Genomic DNA, 19,570 nt, shown 5'->3' on the forward strand with positions numbered 1-19,570 from the left:
GGTGGAAACAAACCCCCTCTTTTCCTCTCCCACTTTTTTCTTTTTTTAATGGATTATAGCACTGGGCCTTAAGGTACTCTCTATAAAAAACAGGTAAAGGCTAGAGCTGAAGGTCAAGAAACTGACATGAAGACAGTTTGGTAGATAGATCTGAGATAATTGAAACTTTAAGATATAATGGCATGTTCCATTGCAAAACAAGCTACAGAAAACTGTAAGGGAGCTAAAACGATTAAGAATTTAAGCTGTATGAGACTGTGTGGCAGAGAAAAATTTTTTAACTTAAAAAAAACTTGATTATTTTCTTCCCCTAAAAGTACCTGAAATGTATGGGTGAAAGATGGTATAAAATAGTAAAACATTGCTGGCTTATTAGAGGTTTTTTTGTGGCTATCCCAAGAGAGATTTACCACAAATTTTCCTGTGTGTATATGCTAAACTCAGGTTTCAATACCTTTCTCATTTTATTAAATCATGATTCTAGGAAAACATTATAAGCCTTCTTTTTTAAAAATTGCTTGGTATAAAATCAGTCTTACGTGCTTATCAAATTTTGAAACATTTATGGTTTTTTAATCTCAGGAAAGAAAATATTTATTGATCTGTGAACTACTAATGGGGTTTTCTTAATCTTATCTTGTTTATTGCTAGCATTAACAACTTTCCTGTGCATTTTTAAGTCTGAAAATGTCCAAGCCCAAAGAGTGCTATAAAACATTTCTATTGCTTATAGATATGTTATTAATTTGCCACTGACATTAAGCCACTCATGTGTTGATTGATATATGGATTAGACACAAATTCTCATCATCAGCAACACAGTAAGAAGATGGTGCCAGTACAACTCTGTCTCACATGTTCATATTTTCTTTTCTTCCTGCAGAGCTTATACAATGATGATTTCAGACCTTTGTGTGAAATAGTGTTGACATCAGAAGAGCTGTAAATTCATGGAGACTCATGAGAAAGTTAATCTATCTCTGCACATTGTATTGTATCTACATAGGTGCTGGAGGAAAAAATTAAACTTTTTGGTAATGCTGCTGCTAGGCAAGTATACTAAAGAATTTGGGGGGCAGGGCAGTAGTCATTAGAAATGGACTATAGAGTATTCCCAGCATATTCAGAAGCAAGAGTGTGAGAAATACTCTTAGCATTGCACTTGAATGCCAGCAGAGAAGAGAGAAAGCCAGCAAGTCATTAGTGTACACTCCTGTATAAGCTCAGGTCCTGATTATCTCTTTCCAGTACCTTCAGAAAGTAGAGGAGAGAAGGCTGCTAAAAGACCTGTCCTTTCTGAGAGAGCTTGGGTGCATAGTTATATAGATTTACCTGGCCTTTTCCAAAGGGAGAACTGGCACCTCTTCTCTAGTCCCTCTCCTTACCAGCCTTTCCGTTCTTCTCTTTTTCTTAACTCCCTGGTTTTGTAAGTGCGATACTTTAAGTCCTTCCTGGTGCAGAGAGTCATGGATGTCTCTCAAGTGTGAGGGTACTGGGCCTTCTCCCTTGCTTCCTGGCACAGATAACGTTCTGAAGTAGCTGTGGACAGTGAGAAGACTCCTCTCAGTTTCATCCTTGTGTACAAAAATTCTTCGGGTCTCAGTGAAATGCAGTGTTCAATCCTACCAGGCTATACTTGGTTCAGGCTTTGTGTCACATTTTTAATCTGAGTGCTCAGGGCCAAATTCAGAACAAATCTAATCAGATGCATCTCCTTGCTAAATAAAGCTGTCTTGTTCTCTGTAAGTTTGATTTTGATATGAAGCCATTTGCTTTATGACTGCATGAGTGCAAGTTTCCTATGCATGTGGCATTGCCTGATGCTCAGATGAGAACATCATGTCAGACATGTTTAATCATAACAGTGTTTATTCCTTTTACTCAGAATGTACCCTCTTCATGACAAATGTATGTAAATGCTGAGATAAAAATAGCATTTGATGAGATAGTTGGGTATGTTTCATTTTATTAACACATTCGTCAACTTATTCTGCTGAAAGTAATATGTGAATAGTAGATATGTGTAAGATTAGCATAATTTTTCCAGTCAACATTTGTTCTGTGAGGTTTTTGATTACATTATTTTAATTAAGCAGTAAGTCATGACAAGTACAGGATTTCATGGTGAGTATAGTGCTCCTAACAAGGTATTATAAAGCATGTGGCTGAAAGCTGAATGATTTTAACCATTCAAAATGTGCATTAATAATTACATGAGACTGACTAGAGTGCCCTTTGGTTTCTTTAAGTATAGATCATTGAACAAGAAAAGCATTTACTGGTCATAGTTGCTAGGACCCAGACTCTGCTGTTGGACAGTGAAAAGCTCCATTTGTGTTCTAAGGCCTTCTGTGCTGCTTCTGGAGTTAGTTTGCTTACAAAACCACACTGTAACTTCTAAAAGATTGATCATTTGATTATGAAGGAAGCCAAATTATCTGTCTGGAATTGCACAATATGTAGTAGGTGCCCCATGTCAGAAATAATGAAGACAAATGAAATTATGGACTCAAAGAAAGCACATATTTTCTAAACAAGGCCTGCCAGTCAGAGATTAGGAAATTGAAAATGTTTTATTTCTTTGTACCTGTCCAATGGAAACCAAAGAAGAATCCTGAACCAGAAATGCTTTGTATGTAACTTACTTTTTATCTGATTGCATCAGACTTGGGATATAAAGTAATAAAATGCTGAGGTTAACAAATGTCTGTTTATTTCAAACAGTCATTACATTTTTTTTTTGTACTTCCACTCAAAGATGCAAAGTAATTTTGATTTCTGTTCCAGGGTCTCAAAGTAATTAAATGTCTTTGTTGTGATTGTTATTCTTGAAACAAAAGGACTGAAGTAAACCTAGAGCTTATAGACCTGTGTTGGATTTTGATATTACTTTGTGGGAACTTAAATAGGAAAATGCAAATAATAATTTCTGGACTTATGAGCATGTAAAGCCTCACAATTTCATAAAATATTTCCTTTTTGTTGTTGTTCACCAGTCCGCCTATTTTTAATAACCATTTAATGAGGTAAATGAAAGATGTCTTCTCCTCCTCCCAGAATTCATCCTCTTGTAGTATGTGATTCTATGATACAAGAATACCGTTTTTCCTCCTTCTAGCAGCCTGATCTGAATAACTGAATGGAATACATCTTGAGATAGTCCTGAGGTATCTATTATTCTTTTTCCATGTAACAACTCCTTTTTTTAATGTGCATCTGTCATTAATTAAAATGTTCATATTTTTTAAATTCAGGTCTGTTCAGAGAACAAGCAAAGTGATTAAGTATATTGTTATATTGCCTAACTGATACGCTGGATATAAACTGTTTTGGGAGAATTTTCCAGATATTGTAGAAGAGCAGATTGGGTTCTGGAGCTTGGCATGAGAAAGGACTAAGCATTAGCTTGAAATTCCTTACAGTCTACAAAGGACTAAAACATTAGAATTGACTTGGTCTGGTGTTTTGTTGGTTTGGTTTTGGCTTTCTTTGAGGAGTTGCAACTTCCCGTATCTTTGAACTGTTTATCACCAGAGGTGACATGCTGTATACGACAACAGAGGAAAGTGAACCAGAATATCAGTGTCTAGTCCTGTGAGAGACTGAAATCTCCTGCCTGAATATAACTGGAACAATAAGGCGAAAGTGTTTGCTCTTGGAATCCAAATGTGTGTGCTTCAAGTGATAAAAAAACCTCCAGAACTACTGCTTGAATCAATCTTTTGCCATTTGTTAACGTCTAAATCCTGTTTACAGAAAACTATGCTTTGAACACAGTTTGTTTCCTGTATTAACCTTAGTAGTGAATGTGAAGGCGATTCACTGTTCTTACATACCTAAAGGTAATATGAGTGTGATGAAATAGGGTTAAAAAGCCTCATGAGATTTGATAAGCATTCATACATTTTATCTGACTTGGGGCATTGAATCCATGGAAACATTGGCTTTTACACATCATTTTCTCATTCACAAAATTAAGTAATTACATCCTGGGAGAAATGCACTGGCATTGAATATACAGCATCCAGACTATGCCACTACAGGTAGCAGATTGAGTTTAACTAGCCATATGGATTGTAATTGTCTAAGTATGATTAATTCATAATGTTTCCTAATTTTATGCCTTATATTATGGTTTGTTACTATAATGTCAGTATTTTCTCCTTTTTTTTATTTCTTTTTAGTCTAGGTTTTGATGAGAGGCCTCAAGGGAATTTAATCTTATTATGACACTCACTAATGATGTCCTTATATTCTGGGGTCTCATCAATAGCTTGATCCCCTTTCTGGAAGTTTCATGGAAAAGGGCTCTGAAGTTAGAACAGATGGTGCATCAGTTCATTGCAGAACTCTGTTTTCAGCCAGAGGAAAACTTTATACTGAAGGTGGAAATAATGGTTTTCTGCTTAGCTTATTGTAAATTCTAAATGGGGTGATTGAAAACTGTAATGATCACTGCTGTTTGATGCCTATGAGTTTCAACATCTGGCTAATGCCTTTACTAGCCATAACAGTAAGAAAAGGCACTGCAGACTTTTCTGCTTCTTTCTCTAAGACAGAATATAGCATGTGTATATATATATTTGTAAATACACACAAAGCTTGCATATGATGGTGTGTGTATATATACTTCATATATGTAAATCACTGTCTATATTACTATCTGATTTGCACAATACTGAAATGGAATATTACATAATAACATTTCAATGTCAACACCAGGCTTTCTAGTTTTAATACCCGAATTTGATTTCTGCTTTAACAATTGCAATTATTTAAGTTGACCTCCTTATCTACTCTTGCCTACAAATCCAAGCCATTACCCCAAAGGAAATTAGCAAATATATCTTTGCTTCTCATGTAGGTTCCAAGAAGAAAGCATAAGTGGGGCTGACAGAGATGGTCTTTGTAAAGGAGACTGAAGATCATTTTCTTCAAAGTGATGGACCTCATTGCCCCAACATTTCTCTTACTTGACTATTCAGCAGGTCATTCACTAAATCTCCAAAGGCACTAGTCTTTTCTGTCATTGTATTATAATTGACTTGATGGAATATTGTTAACTGGAATTGTGATTAAAAATTAATGTTTTCATCGGGAAATTAAAAAGATATTTCTCTACTTATGTTGTTTTATTTGGTTGTACTTCAATCTAGATAATGAAAACAGTTTAGGAAATTTCATTTTAGAAATGCGGATGGTATTGTCTTAACTTATGCAGCAACTTGGCCTGGTATTCTTGAAGCAAATTGCTAAAATCTGTAACAGCATTGTACTTCTGTTGTTTTGTTGTTTTGGTTTTTTTAAACAGTCTGGCTATATTTGAAAAAAAAAAAGTGGAAAAACTTACTGAACTCTAGGCACATGCTGTGAATGCTTTTAATTCAATGGAGCCTTAATCACCTTAATGGAGACTTAAGATGTTATTCTGAATTTGGGCTGAAACAGCTAACAAAACAAAATCAGTCTGGTCACTATTTAACATTGTTATTGGGTTTTGCCCCGAAGATGTGATGCTTTGTAGTTTTTTGCCCCAGTTGCCTAGTCAATGAATTATTCAGGCCAGGCTTATAAAGTACCTGTTGATAAAAAGAGTGGTCAAATATTAAGCTTTTGAAATAACTATGTGGGAATTTAAAATTATTTTTCTGTAGTTCTTCGTTCTTCTCAAATTAGCAGTGTATTTGTAACTAATGCTGCCTAATGTCAGCCACAAGAGGGTATGAAGATATATGCAAGTGATTTATCTACATGATCAGATGGAATAGGAGGAGGCTGATAGTAGCTTGGTGATCAAAGGACAATACTGTTGACAATACAAAATCAATCATCACAGAACTGTGATTCCTTTTAGTTGCTAATATTTTTTTCCTTTTTTCTTACAGTGTGAGTTGCAAGTTACGCATCAATTAATTGACTTAATTTCTGTATAATCAGGTTTTATATTGGACTGATACTTTTCCTTCTCTTATTTTCCTCAGAGATGTAGCGAAATTCATAACAGCATCCACATATTAAGGTTTGATGAATCAATTTCCTTTGCAGAGAACCAGTAATAGTGGCATCAAATGCCCATTCTTCTGTAAAATAAAAACACTCTACCTCTTTCAACATGTTAAGCTCTTTAAACGGACTTTAACATGATTTACGTGTATTGCTGTAACGATCACCAAGAGACATAAAACATAAATCAATACATAGTAAAGCAGCTGTGATTTGGTGAGTGGTCTTTCTGTTCAACATTTTCTACAGTGCTGGTTAGTTATGTCTTTGTGCCTTCATCAACATGGCTGTTTTGTCTCACATGGTGACTGCAATGACAGAGGTAATTAGCAGAGTTGAAAATGTTTCTAATTACTTTATATCAGTTTTAGAGAATCTTAAATATTTGGCAAATTGGACTTGTCTCTCTGAGCTTCTCAATGGGATGGGAAGTAATCAAAGAAGAGTGTCAAAAGTACTGAGAGATAGCCAGTGCTACAAATGTGAATAAAACAGCAGCCAGCACTGTTTTGAGTAGCTAGATCAGCTAATCATCCATTTGGTACACTATTCTCAAAAGCGTATTCTCAAAATACCAGGCCAAGCTGCAGAACAAGGCCATGCTAGACACCTCCTAGTAACTGATGATCCACTAACAGAGCAGATGGGGAAAGAGAAGAAGATAGCATTATGCAGCATGGTAGGGCTTAGTAGGGGTTTCATACTCCTACTGACCTACTGACTGCTTCCCCTTTATTTTTTTACTTTTTTTACCACTGCTTCATGGCTCCAACTTCTGAAAGGCGTGTGAGGCCTGCTCCCCACCAGGCATATGGAGCATGCTTCTGTCTGCAATACTGTCTAGCTTATTCATGCTTTCTGTCATAGAAACACTAATGTATATTTTATTTTGCAGGTACTTCCTGAGGAAAAAAAAATGGAGGTGCATTTACTTCTGTGGATTTTCATTTGGCCTAGGATGAAGGAGATCTAAAGATCTACTGAGGTCTGAGCCAAGCTTATCTCCATAGGGTATTCATCAGGTCTGCTATGCCAGATCTTGCAGTATGATTGCAGAGCCTCTCTGGTGCATAGGTTTACTATACTGAGTCCTATTAACATGCATGGCTGTGCTATATTTCAGGATCATAATATTTTATTGAAATTGTGGTAGGGATGTCTGTCTTATGTCAGGAAGTTGTAAGTATTAGGGTAGTTATGTTCTGTCTTTCTGTGTGCTGAAAACATCTAGATTCCTTTTTAACTCATCTCTTGGAAAAAAAAAAATGAGCGCTGCTGCGAAGAGCAGGGCTGGGCAAAAACTGCTTTGAGGGGACTGCGCACACTTCATAATAATATAAGTTAGAAACAACCTTGTCTAGAGAAATAAAGTTATCATTTGAGGATTTCCGCTTCTATATTATCAGCTCTTTCTGAAGTAGCATAATTTAAACTTTGCCAAGAAGATAATTCTTATTTGTCTTCTTATTCTTTCTCCTTCTCTTAAATATTCCAGAATAGTTGTTCGGGTGGGAAATTATATATATCTGGTGATTTCTTACAGGATTTTTACTGCTACAGGGATGTTCGTAAAATAAATTCCTGTGTCAGGTTATTGTTTATCTTTAATTTTTAAATCTTGTGACTCTAATTTCTTACAACGAGAAGCACTGTCAACTGTGACACTATCTTTCTCAGAATCACAGAATGTATTGAGTTGGAAGAGACCCACAAGGATCACCAAGTCCAGCTCCTGGCCCTGCACAGGACCATCCCCAAGAGTCACACCATATGCCCAAAATGCTGAAATGGGGAAAAGTCAGGTAAAAGAAATTATATTTTCAAATACAATTGGTACATTTTGCAAATCCTTTTGGTTGGGTTTTTTGGCTGTTGTTGTTGGGTTTGGGTTTTGGGAGGTTTTTTGTAGATTAGATAATGTGTAATGTTACCTATATTTTAATGTCTTATTCTCTAACTTATTTTTCGAGGATATATGTTCCTTCTTTGCTTCTATGCATTTTCTCTGCATTTCATATAGGCAGCAGTCCATGCTTTGTTTACTTTACCGTTCTACTTATTCTTTCTCCTTTGTTTGTTACGTCAAACCCTTTTAAACCAATACCAGCAACAGAGAAATTCTATTAGAATATATTTCAGGTATTCAAGTTCAATGCTAACCTCTAAATTTTTAATTGCTTCTTTTTCTACTTAGATTTTCTGCATATGAAATGATCAGAAGTCAGGAACTTATTTTCAGCTTATAGCCAGATAAAGAGAAAATATAGCTATGATCTGGCATTGTCCTTGTCATTAGAGGCTAAAGCTGCAGCATAAGAACTACAATAATTTGATGTTAATGTAATTTTGAAGCGACATTAGCCTTAAGACTCTGAATACTGTGAACATTTGGTATTTCTTCATCCTTCAGTGGAGGAGTCGGAAGTCTCTAAGATATCTTCAAATAAAATGGGATAAATGAATGACTAACATAGTACATAGCTATGGCTAAAGGAAATCAATTTTCAAAGTTCAGCTGAAAGTTTTCAACATAGTGCAAAAAAATTTGTTTTCAACAAGTGTAAAAAACCCTAAGTCTGCTACAGTCCATGACCACCCAAAATAGATTGTGCTTAGTGGAGCTATTGACCATGTTCAACTGAATTAGTGAACTGTCATGGACAATAATGAGGTTAGTGAATTGTTACTATTACTTCTGTATTACTATTACTTCTGTGCAGTGTACACTTTACATCCATTTCAGAAATGCCTTTAATAATATTGGTGTAATCATTATAAGTGTAATCCAAGTAAGTGTAATCATGATCAGACTGTAATACATGAATAACCACACATACAAAAATTATACATGTCATGCTATATAAGCAATTGTCCGATACAGAGCAATCAAATGCATAGCTCAAAAACCATCACTTGTATGGTGGATCTCAAAATGGGAATTCTTCTCTCTCTACACGTATGTTTGGTGTTTTCTGTGAGGTGCCTGTCATTTTAACAAAAGTGACATGCAGAGTAAAGTGGAAAGGTCCTGTTTCAACCTGGGAAGAGGGTGGGGCAGACAGATGAATTGTTCCGTATTTTCTATGAAATCTTAATTGATTAGACGATCACCTTTATTCACCACAGAAAGACTTCTTTCTTTATGATGGATACAACAGCAGGAGAGCAAACTGTTGGAATTGATATACTTTGTTGCTTATCTGAAAGGAGATTTTTTGCCCTAATTTTGCACAATAGTAGAAACTTCCTTTAAATCCCATTTTCCTAACCAGCGCCTAGAATAGCTCTTGTTGTTAGATTCTAAGGACTCTATTGTGGCTTTTAAGCCAGAGCCCGCAGTAGGGGTTGTGGAGGGATGCACCGCCCCCAAGAAACTCCTAGAGGGTTTGTACTTGAGGACAAATCTGATGATAGAATTTAAAAATGGAACAGACCATTGTAGATCATCCAGTCCTCCTATCTGCCAGCACAGGATTTTCCCTCCCAGATATTCTTAACGCATTGTTCAATGTAAAAGTCTCAACTCTGGGAGTTTCCAAAGCTTTGCTTGGAAAATTTTTGCCTCCTTTTTTCCCTCAGAAGTGGGAGGACACAGCAGCAGCCATGACCATGTCTTTTAATATATATCAGTGTGTACTTTGGACTGGTTTCTGCCTGCTGGCTGGTGTGAATAGGGGGCAGATGGATACGACATTTCTCTTTACTGTCTCCAGATGACTTAAAAATACCACGTGATCCCTATGCCCTAGGAGGAGATTTGGAACTGCCTTAAACCATCAACTGTCCTTTAATGAATGTCTCAGATTTTGTAAAGTGTGATCTAAAGTGTAATTGCTCAGTTCTGTAACGTGGTGCAGTTAATTTGAGTTTCAGTCAGAAAATGTTGTCCTAATTTTCTGGGTGGTGATTACTCTCCCAACCAGTGAAATTGGCTTGAATGTTCCAGTGCATTTTGTTTACTGTTTAAAGGCTGAAAACTCCAGTGTATTATTTCTTTCTTGGAGAATAATAATAGTGTATTCTTTAATCTTCAGTGTTGATACACCCATCTTCCAGAAGGATTTTGAGAGATTTCAATTATCAGATATTTCACAATGCTTTTTTTAAGGGCTGTTGGAAAGCAGACACTGAATTTTCAGAAGTTTTGCAAGTCTTTCATGTAGATGAACCCCCAATACTGCAAAAATATCTTGTGTTTAACACTGTTATATGTGAGCAATACTGTCAGATTTATAAATAGCAACTCAGAGCTTGATGAATCCATGGGATAAACATATAATGCTGAAGTATCTTGTCATTTGCACTTCAGGCAGTGTCTATGAAGTCTCCAGTGTCTTTGGATTAATGTAATAAGTAGTGTAAATAGGACTGGTTTTTAGGGAGGTATGTGGGAAGTCAGTGTTGTACAAAATCTGCCAGTAGTGACTATAATTGTCAGAGAAAACCCTGAAGGCATCATGAAGATTAAATTTCCATTGGTGTATGCACCATTGTTCTTTGAGAATCAGTAAATTAAACAATATGTTTTAACACAAGTGATTGGAGATTAATATTGAGCAAACACAGTTTAAAAGGGTTTTACACTTTCAAAAGAATGTTTTTAAGCTCTACTTGTCTGAACATTCTTAAGTGGGGAAAAAAATTTCTCTAACAAAAGACTAGCAAAGAAAATCTTTAGAGGCAGAGAGAAGTTTACAAGTAGAACAAGCAGAAGGGATAGAAGCAGATGAAAAGCCACTTAAAATGAGAAGTGGCCCATTTCCTTCATCTCAAGATATATGGTAGACCTGAGAAATTATAAAATGCTTTCATTAATGCATATTTTGTAAGATATACAGAGCATAATTGCTCAGTTGATAACATCGTAGTGTTTTGTAGGAAAAAAAATTGGTTTCAGTTGGACACTATGAATCCTGTTCAAATGAACATTGCAACTACTTAGTAACATGCAGATGGCCAGGACAATGAGTTCTTGCTTTTTTTGGTGAAGTTCTGTCTGCACCAAGTAAGGAAGTATTTCAGTAAAGCTTCCAGAGATTGAAATGAGCCATTTTTGAGCAGCGTATTTATCTGCAGTATCCAGAGGTGACACTGCCTATGTGAATACATATGACTTAGGCTGGAGTTCATAAGTAAAATTACCAGATTAATCAAAGCATCAGGCTAGCTTGCCATAAAAGAAATGTTTAATTTTATAAGCTAAGGTATTTTCCATTTTAAAGCTACAGACACACTGAAGGTAGGAAGCCAGATTTCAATATCTAATGTTCTTTGTCAGCTTGATTAGCTGTCTGGCTTTCTAATAGTTTCAGAATCTGATTTTACATATTACAGTTTGATGGCTGTAGTGCCTAGGAGGAACCACAAAAGAGTACCTCTCCCAAAAATCAGATGAATTTTAGAGCTATTCCTAGAGGCATTTTCCATCTACATCCTTGTCCTGCTTCATTTTGTGCCACTTTCAGTTTCCAGGTAGAAAAAATACATGGAGTGTTGTATAATTCCTGAACATAATTTCTCTCCAAAACCCCTTTCAGGCTTTATGCCTTTCCACTTCTAATTGAGTGGCAAGGACTTAATAGTTGTCCTGGTCAAGGTGTAAAGATAAGGATGCATTTCTATTTCTGTGAAACGGCAGCACAGACAGGATGATTCTTTACCTGTGTATTACACAGTTTTCTTATAGTTTGTTTCTTCTTTGCCAAATATTTTGAAGACTGTATGTACCTAGATTTCCCAGCAGTTCCTTCACTACATTTTGCACACTTCTCTTCACCCCTGCAGTGACCTCATGGGCTTTCTGCCATCTGCCATTATTCCTTTATTCTAATGTATGGTGCAGTCTCACGTAATTTATGACTTTGCCTGATATTTAGTAGATAGACAGTATTATTGCCCACAGATGGCTGTGGTTCACAGCCAGAGGCATCTTCACAGAACTAGTGGGAAGAGATTTATCCATGTTACCATGTGACTTCTACTGTAAGCTAATTTTAGCTCTGGGTTTCTCTTGAAAAGTTAAAATGAAACAAGAACTCTGGGTCAAATTTATTATTGCCTCAAGTGATGCAGTTTCATTGATTTCTGTTGAGTCATACCTGTATGTCAGGTGGGAAATTAGCTGTTCAATTTTTTTCATTAGTAAAATAAAATATATGAGAGTATATTTTAACTATAATGCCTGTGTGCAGTTACAAATACTTCTGGTCTTTAAGCTGCACCTTTGGAGCAGAAACAACAGAAAAGATTTATGAAGTCATACAGTTTTTGCCAGTAGATGACATTGTCTGCCAGCTTTACATTTTCTCTGCTTCTTTTTATGGGCCACTGGAGTCATATATTCTGTCATTCTCAGTGTGAGACTCAGAACATTTCTTTGGCAAAGTGAGGGAGACTGGCGTGTTGAAAGTGAGCCAACGCAGTCAGGAGGTTTCATTTGTACTTGATTTTGAGACTAGTTCTTGCAGCAGATAGCACATGAAAATTGTATAGTATCTTTTTGGTGTGTTTGTTTCATTGCTAGTGAAATAGTTGCTGCTGGGAATTTAAGAAATCTAATTAGTAATAAATACACTGAGTTGAATCGGTGGCTTTTCTAATATCTGCAAATTCTATTCAGTATAGTACAGCCTTAAGTGGGTCTATGTTATAACATTGCAACTACCAGTATGCAAATTAAAGTGCCTACATATTTTCTTGCTGCAGACTGAAGCAGAAATTTCGAGCCTCCAGGTTGTAATCTATAGGGCGTTTATAAGCAGTGGGGCTTGAGGGGAATGATGGCTTGAAACAAAAGCCATCTGGAATACACATTTAAGCTCTCTGCTACGGGAGAGCTAGGAACAGAAGTAGACATAGGAAAATGCCACATTTTCACCCTGCAAGGTTCTAAGCATCCTTTCCATTTCACTAGGAAGTCAGTGGGAATCAGGAGCACTCAGCGCTTTCAGCTTCATGTAATTCAGGAATGCCATATGTAGTTAAATATGTTAAACCAAAAGGTGAAGTAAGTAAATATGCTAGGTGAGGTTCTGCTAGCAGAGTTATTGATGACAGCATTAATATAAATTCCCACTATTTGTCATTACTGGTTTTGTTACTATGACAAAGATGATGTTGGCATATTTTTAAAGTTTTGCCTTTCTGTGTTGAAGCTAATCTGGACTCATGCTTGTGAAGAGCACATCTGATCATACTTTCTGAAATCTATGTTCCCACTGTTTTGATAGAGCAACTTTAAAGCCATTGCAGTCATTTCTCAAAATGGGACAGTATGGGTAAGAGTAAGAACACAATTTCCATTCTGCTCCTTACTGTGCAGCCTGGTTTTCAAACATGCTTGTTATGGATGAGAGATCAGAAAGGTAAAGGGAGCATGCTTGCATGTGGAGGATTTGCAGTTGTTTGCTTTGATAGTATGAACTCAACACTGTTTTTGTCCTTCTGTGGTCATTAAAGTTGAGCTGGTATAGAAAGAATGCAGTACATGTCCCACTGGAGGCTATAAAGCCTGTGCAGGTGGGTCAGCACATCTGAGTTCGCTGTTTCAGCTGCAACACCTGCAGGATTTAACCCTATGGAAAACTATCTCCCCACCCTTTACTAAAGACATTTCTAGAAGGTACAGGCTAATTTTAGATTTGACATGTCAAGACATAGAGAAAAGTCATTGACATAGCAGGTGCATTTAAATATGACTGTCTAATTACACAGTGATGCAAGTTTGCTCTCAAGAAACTAAATGTAGAGTGTCATGGCAAACATGGTATCTGCCTGTCATGCTGTTAAATGGAAAAGCAGTATTTGGCAGTAAGGCACGTTTCACGTATGAAATCATAAAAAACCATGGTGTAAACATCTGATTGTACCCATTCTTAATCAAGTATTGCGCTGGTTTCAGTTGGGGTGGAGTTAATTTTCGTCACAGCAGCTGGTACGTGGTTATGTTTTGGGGTTGGGCTAAACACAGAGTTGATAATATAGTGATGTTTTTGTTATTGCTGAGCAGGGTTTAGATAGGGTCAAGGCATTTTCTACTTTTTGTACTGCCCCAGTGGAGTGAGGATGTTGGGGGTTTGTGGGAGGCTGGGAGAAGACACAACCAGAGCAGGTGACCCCAACTGACCAATACCAAGGGATATTCCAGACGATACAGCATCATGCTCAGTATATAAAGTGGGGGGAAGAAGAAGGAACTGGGGACATTGGGAATGATGGCATTTGTCTTCGCAAGGTGTGTGGTGGGGCCTTGCTCTCCAGAGGTGGCTGAACTCCTGCCTGCCCATGGGAAGCAGTGAATTAATCCCATGTTTTGCTTTGCTTGTGTGCACGGCTTTCTCTCTCCTATTGAATTGTCTGTATCTCTACCCATGAGGTCTCTATCTTTTACCCTTCTGATTGTCTCCCCAGTCCTGCTGTCATGTGAGTGACTGTGTGGGGCTTGGCTGCTGCCTGGGGTTAAACTACAAGAGGTAGGTACACTTATTTTCCTTCTGCAGACTTGGGGGTTTGCAACATGTATGCATGTTGTTACAGAGAAATGTAACTTCTGAAACTTGAGTAGGTATTTTAAGGTTTGATTTCAAGCTTATTTAGTTAGTTTTGATTTGAAAGTTGTGCAACAGAATTCTGAATCAGTTTTAAAGTGACCATAATAGTAGAGAATAACAGAGCAATGTTGTTCTGCAGCTACCGCTAGTCTAATTCTGGCACATGGAGAAGTTCACTGGTGGCTAAATCTAAATAGAACCTGGAGCCTTATTGTATGCTGGGGGTGTGAGGCAGGTAGTTTACAAACATGATCCTGGCTTGAGGGCATCTTTCAGTGATAGAAGTGTTTTCTTGCCATTCTCACATGCCCTATATCAAAATTCTTTGATTCAATTGGCAATTCTGCCTTAGACAAATGTTGCTTTATCTCTACTCAGTTGTTGAAGTCTAAAGAGGCAAGCAAATGTAGAGAAATAGAAAACACAATAAAATTATCTGAAATTATAATCAGACAGCAATTGTTGTTACCTATGGAGAGAATCTAAGTAGTAAATGAGAGTTATTGCATCTTAAATGGATTGTGTTATTTATTAATTTACTTGCACAGTGAAGTACAGACATTCACATCCCTTACATGCCAGATCCTATAGAGTAAGATAAGTAGGTTTGTTCTTTCCATCTTTTGCTCAGTATCCAGTTCAATACTCACATTTACAAATTTTTACTGTACAGTCAGCTGACTGGGGTTTTTACACCTGCTTTTGCCACGCTTTCTCCTCTACACTGATTAGATCTGTATGTAGCTAGTAGAGTTGATTCTGCAATGTTGACATCATTCAGAATTGCAGTGATTGAACCCAATAATCAATGAATGTTTTGAGATAATATGTATTCCCCAAAAAGCCATTACAGGATGCACTAAATTTTCTTAGCACTCTCTGAAATACCCCTGCTGAGAAGTAAAATGTTCCTGCGATGTACACATTCAGTCTAACACTACCTAATTAATGACTCTAAATGCCATCTTCTCTTAGTCATGATGGAGAAAGGCTATGTGTTTTGAGCCCAAAAACATTTACTGAATGACAAAACAGATATTCAAAACAATCTAGAACAAAGACAGTGAAAATTGTGTATAATAAAGAAGATGAACATTCACGGTGAATCTTTTAATATCTGAGTTTGAGCTCTATCTTCAGTGAGATCCCTTGGTGTTCTTATATCAATCAACCAGACAAAAATTGCAAAGTGAAGGGTGTGACTCATGTGCTCACTGGTATATTCAGCCAAAATTACAGAGCTGAGCAGATCCCATAATTTCTGGCTTTCCAGCACTGTCTCTGGCTCCCAGCATCACTTCATCATCACCACCCTGCCAAGAATCTCTACATTCAGCAGTCACTAAAATGTCATATATGCAGAAACCATTCATCAACCTCAGACTTAGCTTATATAGGCTTTTATTTAGGGCAAACATCAATCCCATCTCATTTCTGTTGCCCATATCCCTTTATACATTCACTGTCTAAGATTCTGCTGCCATCTGTAACCAGTACGTAAGCCACAAATTAATTTGTGCCAAGATACTTCCTCTGGGAGAGAAAAAAGTTTTCCTCTGTTTTTTTCATGTTAGTCATAATCTGAAGAGTCTGTCCTGGAAGATCTACAGAGATGGAAATGGACTTGATATCCAAAGATGGAAAAGGATGGTGAAAACTGACTCTCTGATGAACAAGGAATACAACAGATGGTTATTACAGGACCTAGTATAACTTATGTCTTTAGTCTTATGCATTTTTCTGTTTTATATTCAGTGTTGTTTTCCCTCCTTGAAACATTACTATCTCTGTACTGACATCAATTCTTAAAAATTATGTTTTAATTTGTTAGGATTGTCTTGCAGACTGCTACAGATCCTCCCTAATTCTGACTAAAATATTGCTGTGCCAAGACATTGAGTTTCTCAAAAGAATTTTGCTAATTAATTTACTGCTTATCATATGTTGATTTATAGTTCACATTACAAACACCTTTTTTGAGCATCTTGTAACTATTTAGAAAATAACTACATGTAAAAAAATACCTGCTTTTGTTGCTTATTACTATCTGATGGGACTGCATACAGCCACACTGCAGACATCTTTCTCCAAACAGTTTTCTGCAAGGCTGAATCCTTCTGAAGACCTAGGAAAACTTTGTGAAATGCTGTGTTTTCTGGAAGAGAGCAGTTCACTGCTCTTCACAGACTGCTGATTCTGGTCATAGCCATAAAAGGCCTAATTACAGCCTTTGCTGGAAACCCTGTAGTATCCTTGGCACCTGCTGCTGCTGCACAGTGAGTACTTTTCTTTTTGCACAATGGATCTGTCCTTTTCATTGCTCAACAGTCTTCCTTCTCACACCTTCAAACAAATACCATTGTTTCCTGGAGAAAGAATGTTTAAAGGGTGCTGTAGCATTCACCCTTCCAAATGGCAGAGCTGTCTCTATGGAGCTCTGTCATGCTAGAGGGCTCAATCCAGTGTACAAGTACTTCCTCCTAACATAATCAGGAAAGGACAGCTAACACATAATTTCGTGTTTTAGGTTGTCAGGTGGTTCTCGGCTCCTTAGAAGCTCAGATCACTTCAAGGACAGCAGGCATTTGTTCCTGATGTTGAGCACTACACAATCTTCCTTTACCATCCCCTTCTATTTTAAAGAGAAGGGAAAAGGTGAATTCTCAAAGAGAATTACTGATTATTAAATTTTCATTGAACTAAAAATATAATCTGCAGGAGTTTAAAGCAACTTGCTGGCACTGTTTAAAAGTGGGGAAGGTAGCAGTTCTGATCAGATCCTGCCTGATAAGAAAAGTTAATGGAAAATGGTAGGAAATACAATCTAGAAGGTTCTGGAACATATTGATAATTAGACCAAATCTGCCATCATTTTTAAATCAGAAATTTTTCTGCCAAGTTGCTGGTATTATACTTTGTAGTGAGTTTCAGAGCAACTCACTGAGTTTTCTGAAAACTTTTTTGATCAAATGGTTCAGCTGTGAAAAAGAGAAGGCAGAAATAAAACCAAAGCTTTGTGAACAGTGTACAATGGTCTTCAGTTTCAAATTCAGGTCTGGGTCCAGCTTTTGAATTCCTGAAAGTCTCTTTGAATCCAGGCTTTTGGTTTAGGGGCACAAGGTAGTTCTAGCAGTTTTTTGCAGGTCTAATTAGGAGCTTAATTTCTTTATGAAAGAAGAATATGAAGTTGATTTTTTTTTCTCTATTTATTTTATATGTCCTATGGGGCAAACCCAAGCTAAGTTTAGATGCTGTATCTACACCAATGGACAGGTGTGATCAGACTGTTCAGACTAAACACTTCTCACAACATATAGGGAAAGAGAATGCACAGAGACATTATTCTGTTTTGGAGTCCAGACCTAGGAAGACTGGATATCTGGGGATTAGGGCTATGAATTTACTTACATAATTAATGGAATACTCTCTTTTTGTCTACAGCGAGCTTCCATCTAGTCCTGTTAGGAAAAATTACTAATTCTAAGACTATATCTCCTAGTCCTTGGGAACACACATGCTAACTCTGAGTTTGGGAACATAACTTTTTTCCATTGATCCCAGAGTAAAATATCTTGCCTGACCTCAGAAAGTGTTGTAAAATTTATTACTTGCAGAAGTTCAAAAATGGTGCCAGTTACTCCTTTCTCAATATGGGCCGCATCAATCCCAAGCACTGAGTACTCATATCGCTAGTGAAAAATGGCAGCCTGGGAATGCAGTGCATTTATTTGGGATATAAGTGTAACATGGAGTCACCAACATCGCTTTCTGTAGTTTGTTGAAGTTTACAACATTTTAGTTCTAAATTCAGGGCGGGAGAGGTGGGAGGAAGTGTTATACCCCTGTGAAGTATGGTGCCAGATGACCTTTTTGCCTGAAATAGTATGATTTACAGCATGTTATTTTACAGAGAAAGTAATTTAGTGCTACCAGTAAGTTGTACAAGAAATCATATCGTTAAAGTTTGAATTGGAGTTTTGCAATTATTACTTTTCATCTCCTTAAAAGGATTATGTTCTTCACTCTTGGTGTTGGTGGGCTGAAGTAAAGTCATAAAACCAGTTACAAAATTTATATCTGACAAGTTTTTTCCATGTGGAAAAAAATGGGAGATAACTATACTCATGGTCTGGAAAAGCTGATGGAGGAAAGAAAGGAAAGTTACTGCCAAGTAGGCACATGCTGTTCAGATAAGAATGATCCCATGCCTCAGTTATAATGCCTGCTACTACAAACTCTTCAGACCACCCTCTTAGCTGATTTATGTGATTGAATATAGCTAGGAGTGGGCTTGAAAGACAGCTGAGTATCTCTAGGCAACTTCTGAGTATGTCAACAGAGCCCAGGCTAGGAGGCCCAAGTTTCCTCCTTCCCCGGAGGCCAGCTGTTTGCCAGAGACTTGTCTACCTGTTCCATCCCTCTTTCCACCCCAGCCTCCTACATACACACCTGCAAGCAGAGTAGGCAGCTATCACTGGGAGCTCAAGGAGCTTGGTCCTTGCAGTGGTCTTGACGTGGAACTGCTCTTGGAGATGAAAGTCTTCATTGCACACTGGGAGAGGCCTGCCTGCCTTGCCTGTGTTCTCTGTTCTCTTCCCTTCACAGCCAGTCCTTTGTCCTTTCTCCAGTATAGGTACGGTAGGTGGCCATGGGGCCTTCCTGCTGCTGGCTTCCTGGAAGGGAAAAATTCCTTTGTTCTGTTTCTGCCATATGGAAACCAAGACTGTGGCTGGTTAGGGTGATGTGAGAGACCTGGACAGAGATGAGACCTTGCCTCTGTATGCTCTGCTTCTGTTCCTCCCAGTGGCAAATTGCTTTATGGCCTTTTTCTGAGGGGTGGGGATTTACTTAAGCCGTGTGCCAGAAAACCAATTTCAGCATCTGAATTCTGTAAACTGTATAATAGATGATGTGTTTCTGAGCCTGTGGTGAGGACAACTTTGTGGTCCTTGCAGGAGTGACTTGGAGGACAGTAAGAGGTGCACCCAGGAGCACATTCACTGTCAGGCAGGGCCTCC

This window comes from Camarhynchus parvulus, chromosome 7, assembly GCF_901933205.1.
Source record: "Camarhynchus parvulus chromosome 7, STF_HiC, whole genome shotgun sequence".
In the NCBI taxonomy this organism is placed as follows: Eukaryota; Metazoa; Chordata; class Aves; order Passeriformes; family Thraupidae; genus Camarhynchus; species Camarhynchus parvulus.